Raw genomic sequence first — 12458 nt, forward strand, 5'->3', positions numbered from 1 at the left:
CAGGTAGTTCCACTCTAATAATCTATTGATCTTCTCATTGAGTGTACAAGACACTGGATTCACAAGGGCTCTCGTGGCAAGCTTCCTAACCTGGTGGGAAATGAAAAAACAGACATCATTCTCCAACAAGACTGTCAAAGTCTGATAAGATGGCCATGGAAGTGATCAGTCGGGCTGATGAAATGTTCTTTCTGAGCTGAGTCAGCTGTCTGGTGAGGCTAAACTGGACATCCCAGGACAAATAAGAATTGTGACTGAATGCTTTGGGCTCTGCTTGACTATATTCATCCCCCAGGCTTTAAGTAAAGATTGGCCCAGTGCCCAGGAAGGTGGTGGGGACAGGTGCAGTCAAGCAGCGGAGTTGACGGCCTATCAGAAATCAATACAAGACCATTTTGCTTAGTAATTCCAGGTGTGACTATATACCCATCAAGGTTCCACTGAACCACAGAGTGACGTGCTATTCTCATGTCTCCTAGGGTTTGTGGCCACACCACAATGCAACATACACTTCTGACAGGCCTTAGAGGCTAAGGTTGTGACCTCGGTTAGAGAACTATGGGTAGGCTTACAAGTTATAAGCTGGAGAGGAGCAAGTTTAAAGATAAAGATCTGTTGGATCTGAAAAAAAAAGGTGCAGAATGTCAGGGTATTTAAATCTATGCAGGGTGAAGTACATATGAATTGCATAATCCCCATTTTAGGATACCATAAGATAATCAGGCTAATCAGGCTAATTGGCTAATCAGGTGTTTCCTTAGCTCATAGCTAACAATAAGTCAACAAGAAGGTAATTCTATATGTTGCAGTTGCACCTTGTGCTTTGTTCTTGTTGCAAGAAGTTGCAGGTAGTAAAGTGAAAAATCAGAATACACCAGAAATAGCCAAAACATTACATTTGGGATATTGTTAAGAAGCAAGGGCAAACAACAAGAGAAAGGTCAGGTTAAAGTGTGAAGTTCAAAGGCACCGGAAAGTGGAAACTGCCGTCAGTAAATGATCCAAAGCTGAAATGCTCATCTATGAAATATACTGTTAGGGGCATGTATTGCTTCCACAGGAAGAGTCCCAACTGTCTTTATTGATGACTGTTGACAAGAGCAGCAGAATTCATTCTTAACTGTACATGTGAACCTTAATGTCTTAGAAGCGAGCACATGCTTTAAAATTTCACCATGCAGGAGGACAATGGCCCAAATATATTTTCAGGACCAAATTAAGCATGCATTTCACATACTGAAGGTGATAGGCAAAAGAGTGAAGGTAAAAAAAACATTCAAGACAAGCAATAACTGAAAAGAACCATTACCTTTTTATGCTGGTATCTACTGAGAAGACATCAGAATCAAGAGCTGATAGTCTCTATGCCTTTATCAGAAGTGTTTGGCTGAAGAGTTTTTAGTGATTTATTAGCACTAAAACATTCAAAACCTAAGGCAACAAGCAACAAGCTCAACCCTCTGCCAGTACTCATGCCCTACATACACGTGCTTCACTGGAGCTCACTGTCAGCTGATAAGAAGCTTTTCCACCATTCCTGCCCCATTACACTACACTGATCTCTGGCCACATGCTAATTTGGTGGCTATTGTCAGTTGGACAGCCATATTTTCCCATGCAGTGAAAAGGCACAGGAGATCACCCCAACAGAACAGAAACCATTTGGCAGGTCACAGAAAAAGAGGAGGTTTTGGTCAAAGGTCAAACTAACATAAAGATACGTAGTGACACTGCAGGTCATACGGTAGGAAACAGCTCCACAAGACATGGAAATTAGAATGCCTCATTATCAGTGATGCTGGCACACAGAGGTAGAGGCTCCTGGAGATCTATGACGAGAGTCAGCATGGCATCACCAAAAAGAAAAATGCAAGTTGCACAAAATAAATCAATACTTTTTAAAAATACTCCTCTACACTGGAACTTTATTCCAGTCTTTCCTTTGTGATAATATTGATCTACATTGGTGTAGATGTTTGCTCAGACTTTGAGAACTTGATGAGGATACTCAGGTAAACAAAACAAAACAAAAAACTAATTGCAAATGGACGAATAAACAGCTCAAGTGAGACAATGCCCCACCCTTTCAAATATAAGTAAATTACTCCTCCTCACTATCTTGCCCAAATATGTTAATATCCAACCTATTCCCACAAATGCACAAACAGCAGACAGCCTGGCATGGCACCAGACAGCAGTGAATTGTTGGGCGGGATGTGTGAGAGCCCCCTGCTGCTAAGAGGCAGGCAAGAGGAGGAAACAAGCCCTTGCTAATGGAGACATGACATGCTCACCAGTGTGGAAACTCCAACAAACGATTAAGGGGCCGTGGACCCCTCAGCCAAGCAACCCCTCGACCCTTCTCCTCGCCCTACTTCCTATTCTCCCATCCCTCTCTTATTCTACAAACTGCTGTTGGTTGATGAAGGCATCTCAGTGCCCTGGCCAAAGCAGAGACACACCCCCTCCCCCACTTACCACAAGCACCACTCTTCCCCAAGCTGCACATGCTTTAGGAGGACCCTAAAGCAAGTCAACTGCAAGGAGCCTGGATGCATGCACATAAACACTGCAAAAAACGGCAGGTATTTTATTTTATTTTGAATAAAGGTCCCTGTGTAGCACAATTACACACTTTTGTTAAATTTAAACTTTCCATTCTGCAACTGCCATTGCAATTTGTGGACACAATAAAAAACACAGAATGACCCCGGTGACATTTGATATCTGATAACAACGAATCATTGGTCATTAACAAGATTAAGTGGCCATTTGCTCTTCACTGCTTATTGCTTCAGTAAACTGTTGAGGGGGGAAAGCTGGAAACATGGAAATTCAATTACATAGTCTTCTTGTACCCAAAGATAAAATCATGCAAATATTTACATTTTGATAAACATTTGAAAGTAACATGTCTGAGTCTTCAAATTTTTCCAATTATTTGCTGTTAAGACCATTAAAAGTTTCATATTGTTATCTGGGGTTTGGTCCTTTATTCCTCTCGTTTCTTTTTTGCCCAGGAGTGTGTTATTTGAGGCGGGAAAAGAGAAGTCCTTTTCAATTTAGACCAATTAGAGAAAAGAGCTGCATCTGTCCTGGATGTGAGGGTGCAAAGAAGAGAGAGAGCAATAGGACAGACACAGCAGTTGGGAATGTTAAGATGGCACTGTTTGGATGCCACCTGGCACAAAATGAAACAGCAGTCTACACAGAAGGTCAAGAACTTCTCAAATTCCTGTGAGGTCTAGAAGCTGAATGTCACTTCACTGGGCTCAGGTGGAGCCTGTGAGTTATTGAAGCAGTAGCTGCAAATGGGATTTTGAGTAAGGTTATTAGGCCACAGTTTATCCCTGCCCCACCCTTAAGCCCCTATCCAGACAGAGCTCCTGCTATGAGAAATATGCTGACAAAAGCAGTTTTGGAATCAGTTTTGTTTTTAAAACTCCAATGACTGTGATTAAGCAAGCATAGGTAGCAGCTGATCCAAAACCAACCATTCAGTGCAAGTTCAAACATTGTGCATTCACCAGCTCTGATAGTGAATACTGTTTATAGCCACAGTCCTTTCATCTTGCAGCAGTGTGCCACATTTACACACAGAGCTGCTACACAAGCGATGCTTGAACTTGGTAAGATTTCACTGTGATTAGCAATGAATGTATTTTCAGCAATTCACTGATTTTCAGTCTCTGCAATTCTCTGCAGTGTTCTTCACAAGAAAAGACTGTGTGTTCAAACACCATCTATGCATAGATGGTCTCAGGATAACAATGTGATTACAAAAATAAATAAATAAATAAAATTCATGTCCAAGTGTAATATTTTTTTTAAAGCTCTATTAATCTTTAATTAATTCTCTATTAATTCTGAGTTAGCCCAAGGATTAGATTTGGTGGTATGGGTTTTCTCTGGACACAGCATTTATGATGCAACAGCCACTGCCACCAGCTGTGCTACTGTCAAAGCATCACCAGTGTGGGGGAGGGGGTGGCACTTGAGCTTATACGTTTTGATCAGTAATTAATCGAATGCGCCGACTGGGAAAGCGCGGCTCCGATATGTGCGTTTGAAACGTTTGAATTCCGGGGAATGCTTGGCCGGCCCGGAGCCAGCGTCACTTCTCATTAGGGCGGCCAGCTGTGTGACCTCCCATCCGCCTGGCCAGGGTTCCTCCTCCCAGCTGGACAGCTCCACATAATGATATCAATAGCAGCAGGGGTGCAATGAATACAAATCCGCAGAATATTTGGTCAAGAATCCGCTCGTGGAAGCAAGCAGCCGCTCCTCCCCCACCCCCCCACTACCCAGTGCTCCCTTTTCTTCACTCTCTCTCCATCCCTCCGCCCCCATGTAAAGGGCAATGTCTGTAGATGAATAGAAGATGAATGTCAAACTCCCCCTGGTGGCAGCCCTGTCAAAAACAAGTACAGTGTTAGAACCTCTGGATGACCCATCGTTAAAGGGAGACTGCTTATTTCTTTACGAATAGGAATAGAATAAAAACCTCATGCATCACTTATTTTGTTATTATGAGAAACAGTTTTCCTTTTGGCTATAAAGTATATCAGGCACATAAATTCCTAAAACAGTGATTCATAGCAAAAGACAATTATAACACTCTTATGAAAAATCTCAGAATTGTTCATGGTCACATCTATATGCCAATATTTTTTTTTAAAGCATAGCTAAATCTGGGATAAACTGCCTATACCTGCTGTCACCAAACACACCAACAAGTGTTCATTAATTTCCATCTCTGGTTTTGACACAGACTTTAAGGAACCCGGCCAAGTATGTTCATGGGCTGGCCAAACTGACCCCCCAATGAAAATTGATGCTAAAGAGTCTTTGTATTTCTATATTAATAGCTCTGAAAATTACATAAAACCTGTAACAGGGAGAACCATAGAATCACAATGGCACCACCTGCATATAGAACAACAATAACAACAAAAACAGCTGTACCAGCTACATGGTAACTTAAATACAATTGTTGTCAGTGAAGAACGTTCTTGAGTTTTAATCTCGGACTAAACATGTTTTCAATAAAAATCTTGTGCTTTGTAACTAACTAAGTTAAGAATTCAATTATCAATGTCCTAAGTGAGAAGCAGAATTAGTCTAATACACATCAAAACTAAAACTGTGTCCATAATTTAGTTTGCTCACTTTGATTAAAAGAGGACACAGATGCATTTCAATGACAACATAAGCAAGAAAAAATATGGTTTACAGATGACTTCAATTTTAAGTATACAGACCTTTTAAAGTACAGATTACACAATCTGACAGGAAACATTACAAAAATACTTTTTTGAGCACTGTTTGATTAAATCTAATTAAGCATTCTACATGCTCCCTCACAGAAACCTTCCAAAAAGACATTTGCTTTCAGAATTGCTCATTACACTTCTACCAAAATGTTTCTGGCTTGTGGTCTGTCATCAGTTAAGAGAAGTCAAAACAGAAACTGTAAATAAGCAACTAACTCCTCTGTGGCATTTGTACATTCACTCAACATATGTGTTATAGTGCAATATTCCCACAGCTCACCCAAATAAATGAGGTGACACTTTAACCTAATTAAAAGCTTGCTTGACTGCATAATCTCTAGTCATAACTTATCATCAATCTGTGAAAAAAAAGTCGTCTTTCAGTAAGTAAATGAATGGGTGAAAAACAATAAGAGAGCTGTGGCATCAATCGTATTTCAGTCCATGTCAAGAGGTAGCAAACAGCTGCAGAGAGAGCAAAAAACCAGTCATTGAAATGTGAGTTCTCTTAAAAATTAACCATTCACATGTAACTATTTTAAAAACTATGGCTGACATGCAAAGATCCCATCTCTGTGAACCTCACTCTCAGTTCCTGCCTGAATTTCTTTTTTTTTTGCTGAAATATTCAAGCATATTTCAGCTGCATTAGCATAGCTAAGGCTGGCACAAATGAGCCAATTAGCTATGCATGAGAACTCTACTACAGCACCATTTGCTCACTGAACATCTTCACGCTCCAGGGTGAGGCTGCGTTCCTTGTGCTGGCTAAAGGCACTTGAACAGAAGCAGGGCTGCAACATCTGAACAGGATGTAAATGTATTTTGAAATTCACTATCACTCTCTTCCACTATGCTTTCATGGTAAAATTCGATGATAGTAAATTTAGAAATGCACCTCTTAAGAGAACATTGCAAAAGCAACCAGATCTGATTAATTGTAACAAAAATAGATACATTTTTAGACAAATGGATTGGTTCATATTAAAGACTGCCATATACAAACAAATTACAATATTTAAGTTCATCTGAGATGACATTCATGTATATAAGCACCAGTCCTGACTACTAGTGGAGCATCTGCACACACAATAAATCGCAAAACCACATAGGTCTATAGCTGGTATTTTGACAGCTTTACTGACAAACTCATGGTGGCATAATGCCAATGGCAAGCACTTCAACTTAAGCGTTTACCACAAAGCGAAACCAAAAAAAATGCTGTATAACACTGTTATCAGTGATCCATTAGTGCCTTTGAAGTGGCTGGGGCAGGACTTCCCATCCATTACATTACAGGCCAGCGTTTGGGTCCTGTCAGACGGCGAGGGCTGTTTGCTTGCGGATGCCTGTTCTTTGTCTCCCATCATGGCGCACTGCAGCCTCCGCACACTCTAACGCTCTCCCCAGACTCTTAGTAACGCAGGCCACAGAGCCCGCCGTGTAACTCGCTGCAGATTTTCAGCTCTCTTTTCCTGCGGTTTTATCGCTCCTCCGGGTTGGTCCTCCCCAGTTCAGCCTGCCCTCCTTTCGCTTGCTTTGTTCGAGCCAGGTGTGGAACACAAAGCCTCAGAAGCTGCCAATGTGTTGTGCTTGAGAAAGGAATGTAGGAATACACTTGGAATAGGCCGCAAGATTCAGAATGCCCGGCTAGCACTGTGATGAAGGTATTATTTATTTGTCTGCCATCCTCACATGGCTACAAATCTTACCAACGTGGCCTCAATCAACTATATGCTGCATTAACATTTAATGAAATCCATCTGACATCATCAATGAAACTATAATCACAGAATGGCTTTCATTAACTGGCATTGTCCACTGGAAGCACTTATTCTTCAGATCTACATCCACTGTCATAGCAGCACCAGACTGGCCCCTGTCCCTGTCAGCCTAGAGAGAGGCGGGACATAGTCAGGTTGCCATGTTCCCACAAGTGTAGTTGGATGCATTACCCAGGAACATGGGTCTACACCCTTTATGGCACACTCATTGCCTCATTAAAAAATGATAGAGGATTAACTGTAAAAGACAAGAAAGGGCTTCCAAAGCAGCCAGATGACATTTTTACAACAGCGATGAGCCCATGGGCTTCTAAAGTGACAGTGGGTAAGGTGAACAAGACGGGGCACATAAGGCAAGTTAGTTTCTGTTGTTGTTTTTTCTATTTGCATCAACACAGTATGAAGCGGTTTTCAATGGCATGCCACTCAGGGATAATATGTGTATACTAGTGTACATGACTGCACTATTCCATATTTCATGATGATTTTTTATTATCACTGTTTATTTTAGGCTAAAGAATAATATATAAAATCTATAAGACACAAATCATGCTAGGAATAGAATCTGGCTGCCAGATACCCAAAGTCTATCAACGGTACTCATTAAATCACAGAAAATATGCTCTGTAGTCTAGTGAATGTGTCGTTTTCCAAACCACCCATAATTATACATTTGACAAGCTGCCCTGAATCACTTTTAACATTTTTGATCTCCAATATGTTTATCCAGCCAACAATAACTCAACAGAAATTATGGCATCTATCAGGTAGCTTTTTCAGAATCTCACCTGAGATTTAATTTCAACACCACACGACTTGCATCAGACCCAATCATCAAGTACATTATTTGATACACACGACAACCTTGCTTTTCCCTTTAATTAAAAATATTCATTAACATTACTCTAAATTCCCTAAGTTTTCAATTCTACCACACATTTTATGACTTATGTTAGATTTGTTTGAGCTTTATAAGTACTAGAACTGGAAGCTAGGTAGGAGCACAGTAGGAACCCCAGTCCTAAACCAAAGGCCCATCAAGATGAGGGAACAAGCACCAGATGGCCGATCAAGCCAGACTCCGTGCCTCTCTCATTGGACTGCTTATCTGAACCTTCACTTCACTTCAAGGGACCACTGACAGCTGTGTTAATTAGCACCTAGACCTTGTTTCCCAAGTCGAGGAACCCCCTGGCTGGCTTCGCTATACAAACCCAAAACCCACTGGGCTCTGAGCCATGAATGCATTCTTTAATCTTCTGCTGATATGTGCACTTTCAAGCCAGCTAAAAAGGCCCAGTGGGTATAAAGGTTTGGTGTAGAAACTGGCGATGTATGAACACAAAGGTTGACCAAACAGTAATGGCAACATGAAACTGTGACAGATCAGACTGATTGCTTAAAAGGGCACCTCCCTCAATATGACTGCAAATTTGCAAAATAGTAACAATTAGGCCAACTGCAGTATGGCCCAGCATCTAAATGGTGCAACAAAGGATAGGTATCTTATCACTATTGTTGTTTCGTGTATTCTGACATCCTTCCTTTTTATGTATCATTCTTGTACTTTCATTTAACATAGTTTAATTATGTAGAGGTCAAAATCCTACTCTACAGCAGCAATACCAAATGTGTAAAATAAATAAGTTCATTAAGCACAGATATGTATTCCCAGCATGTATTATCCACAATTGATGACTCTGTAGACTCAATTAAGACAAAACTTACTTTATACATATTTCTCTAAAATAAAAAAAAATTTTCCCCCTGCCAATAGCATCAAAAATGCAAACAGATGTGGCATTGTCCTTCATTGTATTATAAGCTTAGCTGTAGCCTCCTAGTAAACTCATCTAGGTTTTTGATCAAAATATGTAGGTATTTTTGAGAATTCATCATACTGCTGGTATTTACAAGGGTTCTGGGAGCACTGGCAGTAAAGAAGCCACAAAGCATCAAAGATCCCTCTACTGTCATTTTACTGGAGGCAGTAGTACTGGCAAAGTATTTCAAGCATTTCAAGCATTTCAAGCATTTCAGGGTTTTTTTCCTCTACATTTGGGGCTTTGCTCCAACAACCCTTCCAAATAGGAACATATATTAAGGCTTTTTTTACAAAGAATTATTAGTAACTATTGCATCTTGTGCCATTAGTTGATTTGTAAAGATGGCTTCCTTTGTAATTGTTGTTGGTTATTTGACCACGCCATACTGATGGATGAAAAAAGGACTGGCATGTCAATTTTTACACACTAGAAGAGCAGGTACTAACTATAACTACAACTATCTATAAATGATCTGTGTTCTACGTGTTTTTTGCGCCTTTTTGGAAATGTATCAATGGTTGGCCACATGCATTACATTAAGGGGGTATGTACTATTACAGCACTAACAGGAATTACATACATACATTATACACACATGCGCGCGCGCGCACACACACACACACACACACACACACACACACACACACACACACACACACACACACACACACACACACACACACACATATATATATATTCAACTGAATTTCTAAAGTGACAGAAATGCAAATGGAACTTCATATTTGGCAACTGCTAACAAAACAAAATGCTTTTGCTTGGAACTAAAAGCGGAAGGTAGACTGCATGTATAAGATCTCTGGTGCAGGAATCTATTTCATGACCTCTAGGCTATTTGTCCAGTGCCCTAACTAACCTGGCTCCATGTTATTCTGTGGACACACAAATGACCTTGCCTCTTTGATCAGCCTGGCCTTGATGCTGGAGTAATGAACCTCCTCTGATGAGTTACAGCAGCTTCAAAAGAAAGACCAATGATAGAGATGCCACCAATTTAAGTAAGGGCAACTTCAATAACAACGCTGACGAATGGTAGATCTTCACTTTGTCATACATCTGTCCCCAGCACCTACAACAGCAAAATCTGAGCACTGATCAAACCTCATTCATTAAATCAACATTCCAAAAGTAAGCATGAGAAGCTTTGTTAATTTCCATAAATATCAAACAAAATTCAGAAATATCAATAAGTTCTGAACGTGCAGTCATTTAAGTGTGCCAGAAACATCCAAGCATTTGCCCAAACTACCAAAAGCTCTCAGACTGCCTATTCAAGCAACTACAGAGAGGCAGGCAGGTCTAAAGATGCGAGTCCCACGCTAATCCTCCCAGCTTGTTTGAGGGTTTGGCCACTGGCCTCTGCTTGGCTTGATGAATGAATCCTTCTCCTAGTGGGCACAAGACTTCCTCTCACGGGTCACGTCCTGTCTGGCCCCTGTCCACTGCACACTTCCACAACATGTCCAGGGACTTTGCCCTCCAGCCCCCTCTCAGGGTCACTGGGCACCACACGGCGCTGGTGGTCACCCAACCTCCCATGACTGGCTTTATTACACAAGGTAATGGGATGTTAGCTCCTTGGAGATCATGGCTGTAGCCAGGTTTCAAAGTCACAGATTAATCAAGAATGATGTAAAACAAAGCGCATTTTGATAAACAATTTCTTGGTTTGCAGTTGCAATGCATGATATTTCTGTCATAGTATGTTCATTCATATGTTTATTTACCACTATGAATGAATGAAAAATCTAATGGTCAAAAAATGGTGAAAAATGCCTGTTGATCAAATTAATAGAAATGCCTCTGATAAGAGGCAAACTGATACCAACACTAGCATGCTAAGCTGAGAGTCAATGACTGCACTGCCCCCCTATGGTAATCTAACCTATCACAATCGATTTAACCAAAACACTTTAGTAACAGCATCATAGAGGGAAATTAGATCAAACTTAAAAACAGATAATGCTTTTTAGAGGCATCGCATCTTAAGTATATACTGCAGAAATTTACATCTGATAAAAAGAAAGGGACAATAAATCTATTATGTAAAATTAATATATTTAGTTACATGTAGAGTAACTAGAAGAAATTTCTAAAAATTGTACTAAAAGGATTTTTAATATTGGTGCTAATATTCAAAATAAAACATTTATTACTATCTTGTTCTTAAAAGCATTTTTTGACATTAAAATAAACCTCAATTGATATAAAATAAGTTATTTTGTGACATTTTATAATATCTAACAATTACATTAAGCCCTAATTTACCCTAATTTGGTGATAATTAATAAACCATGAAAAATTAATACAATTTAATAACAGCCCTGGCCTGCACACGCACAAGCACTGAAAATTGAAAAGCTATACATACCAAGTATGTCCATTTGGGAATACTTCTCCCACAGTTACAATCTCACAAAACTCATATTTACACTTCAGAAAAACCTGACAATTCAAACAAAATACAATTATCACCTTTTTAAATGTGCAGCTAAGAAACACTGGGTGCGCACTCAAATGACCCTTTCATTTACTAAGAGGGAGGGAGGGAGGGAGGGAGGGCGGTTTCTTTTCTATCCCCATTTTTCTCACTCAAATCAGTTCGCAAAAGAAAAAATATCTGCCTCAAATTTCTCTGATGACTGCAAAACTGCAATCCAAGAAGTCTTGTTATCTTGGGGCTGGCGTTTTCTTTCTTTTTTTTGTTGTAGTGACTCAGTCCTGTGATTATTTTGATTTTCACCGCCTTCTCTGATCCTTCCAGTGACAAATGAAGTGTCTAACCGCTGAGGGGCAGGGCAGATCAGAGCGGTTACGGGGAGACTCTGAGAATACATGGCCATAGCAGACAACAAACGAAAGAGAGGCAGATCAGCAGGATAAAAGGAAACTGAGGAATCATGCCAAAAACAGGCTTGTAACATCACTATGTACACCATGAGTTCTCAACCATAAATTAAAAAATGAGAAATCATTGGTTTGCTTTTTGGAGTCATGAAGCGGAAGAAAAGCTGTGAACTATGATGATAAAACCATTCCAGGTCACACTGTGCATGACCAAGAGATGTGATGGTGAGTGGAGAAGTGCTGTCAAATTTAATGTCTGGTTACATTGATGAATATACAATGTATTAAATAATGAATACACCTGACTTAGTTGATCAAATAAATCAAGCAAACTATGCATGGTAAATTACTGAAAAAGTATTTCTAAATAGGCAAAATACACAATAAAAAAAATAATTAAATCTGCATATGGTCAACAAAAGGAAGAAGATGAAACACTAAAACAATGTAGAGTATCGCATGAGCTTTTGAAAGAAAACACAACCTAAACAGAAACTGAGTAAATAATTATTAATTAAATAAGCAAATGGAACCTAGTCACACAATCAAAGTATATCAAGGCTCACCACTGAATCACCACTGAAAAAGAGAAGAGTTAGGAGAACATCACTAACAACACTTTAGTGTTCCATGTTGTTCAAGCCAGAGGCCCATGATTTCTTGATGAATAATATAAGCCACATGGAGAAGAGGGGGGTTCGTTTCCTGGC

Source organism: Electrophorus electricus, chromosome 8 (assembly GCF_041902795.1).
Source record: "Electrophorus electricus isolate QZ-2024a chromosome 8, ASM4190279v1, whole genome shotgun sequence".
Lineage (NCBI taxonomy): Eukaryota > Metazoa > Chordata > Actinopteri > Gymnotiformes > Gymnotidae > Electrophorus > Electrophorus electricus.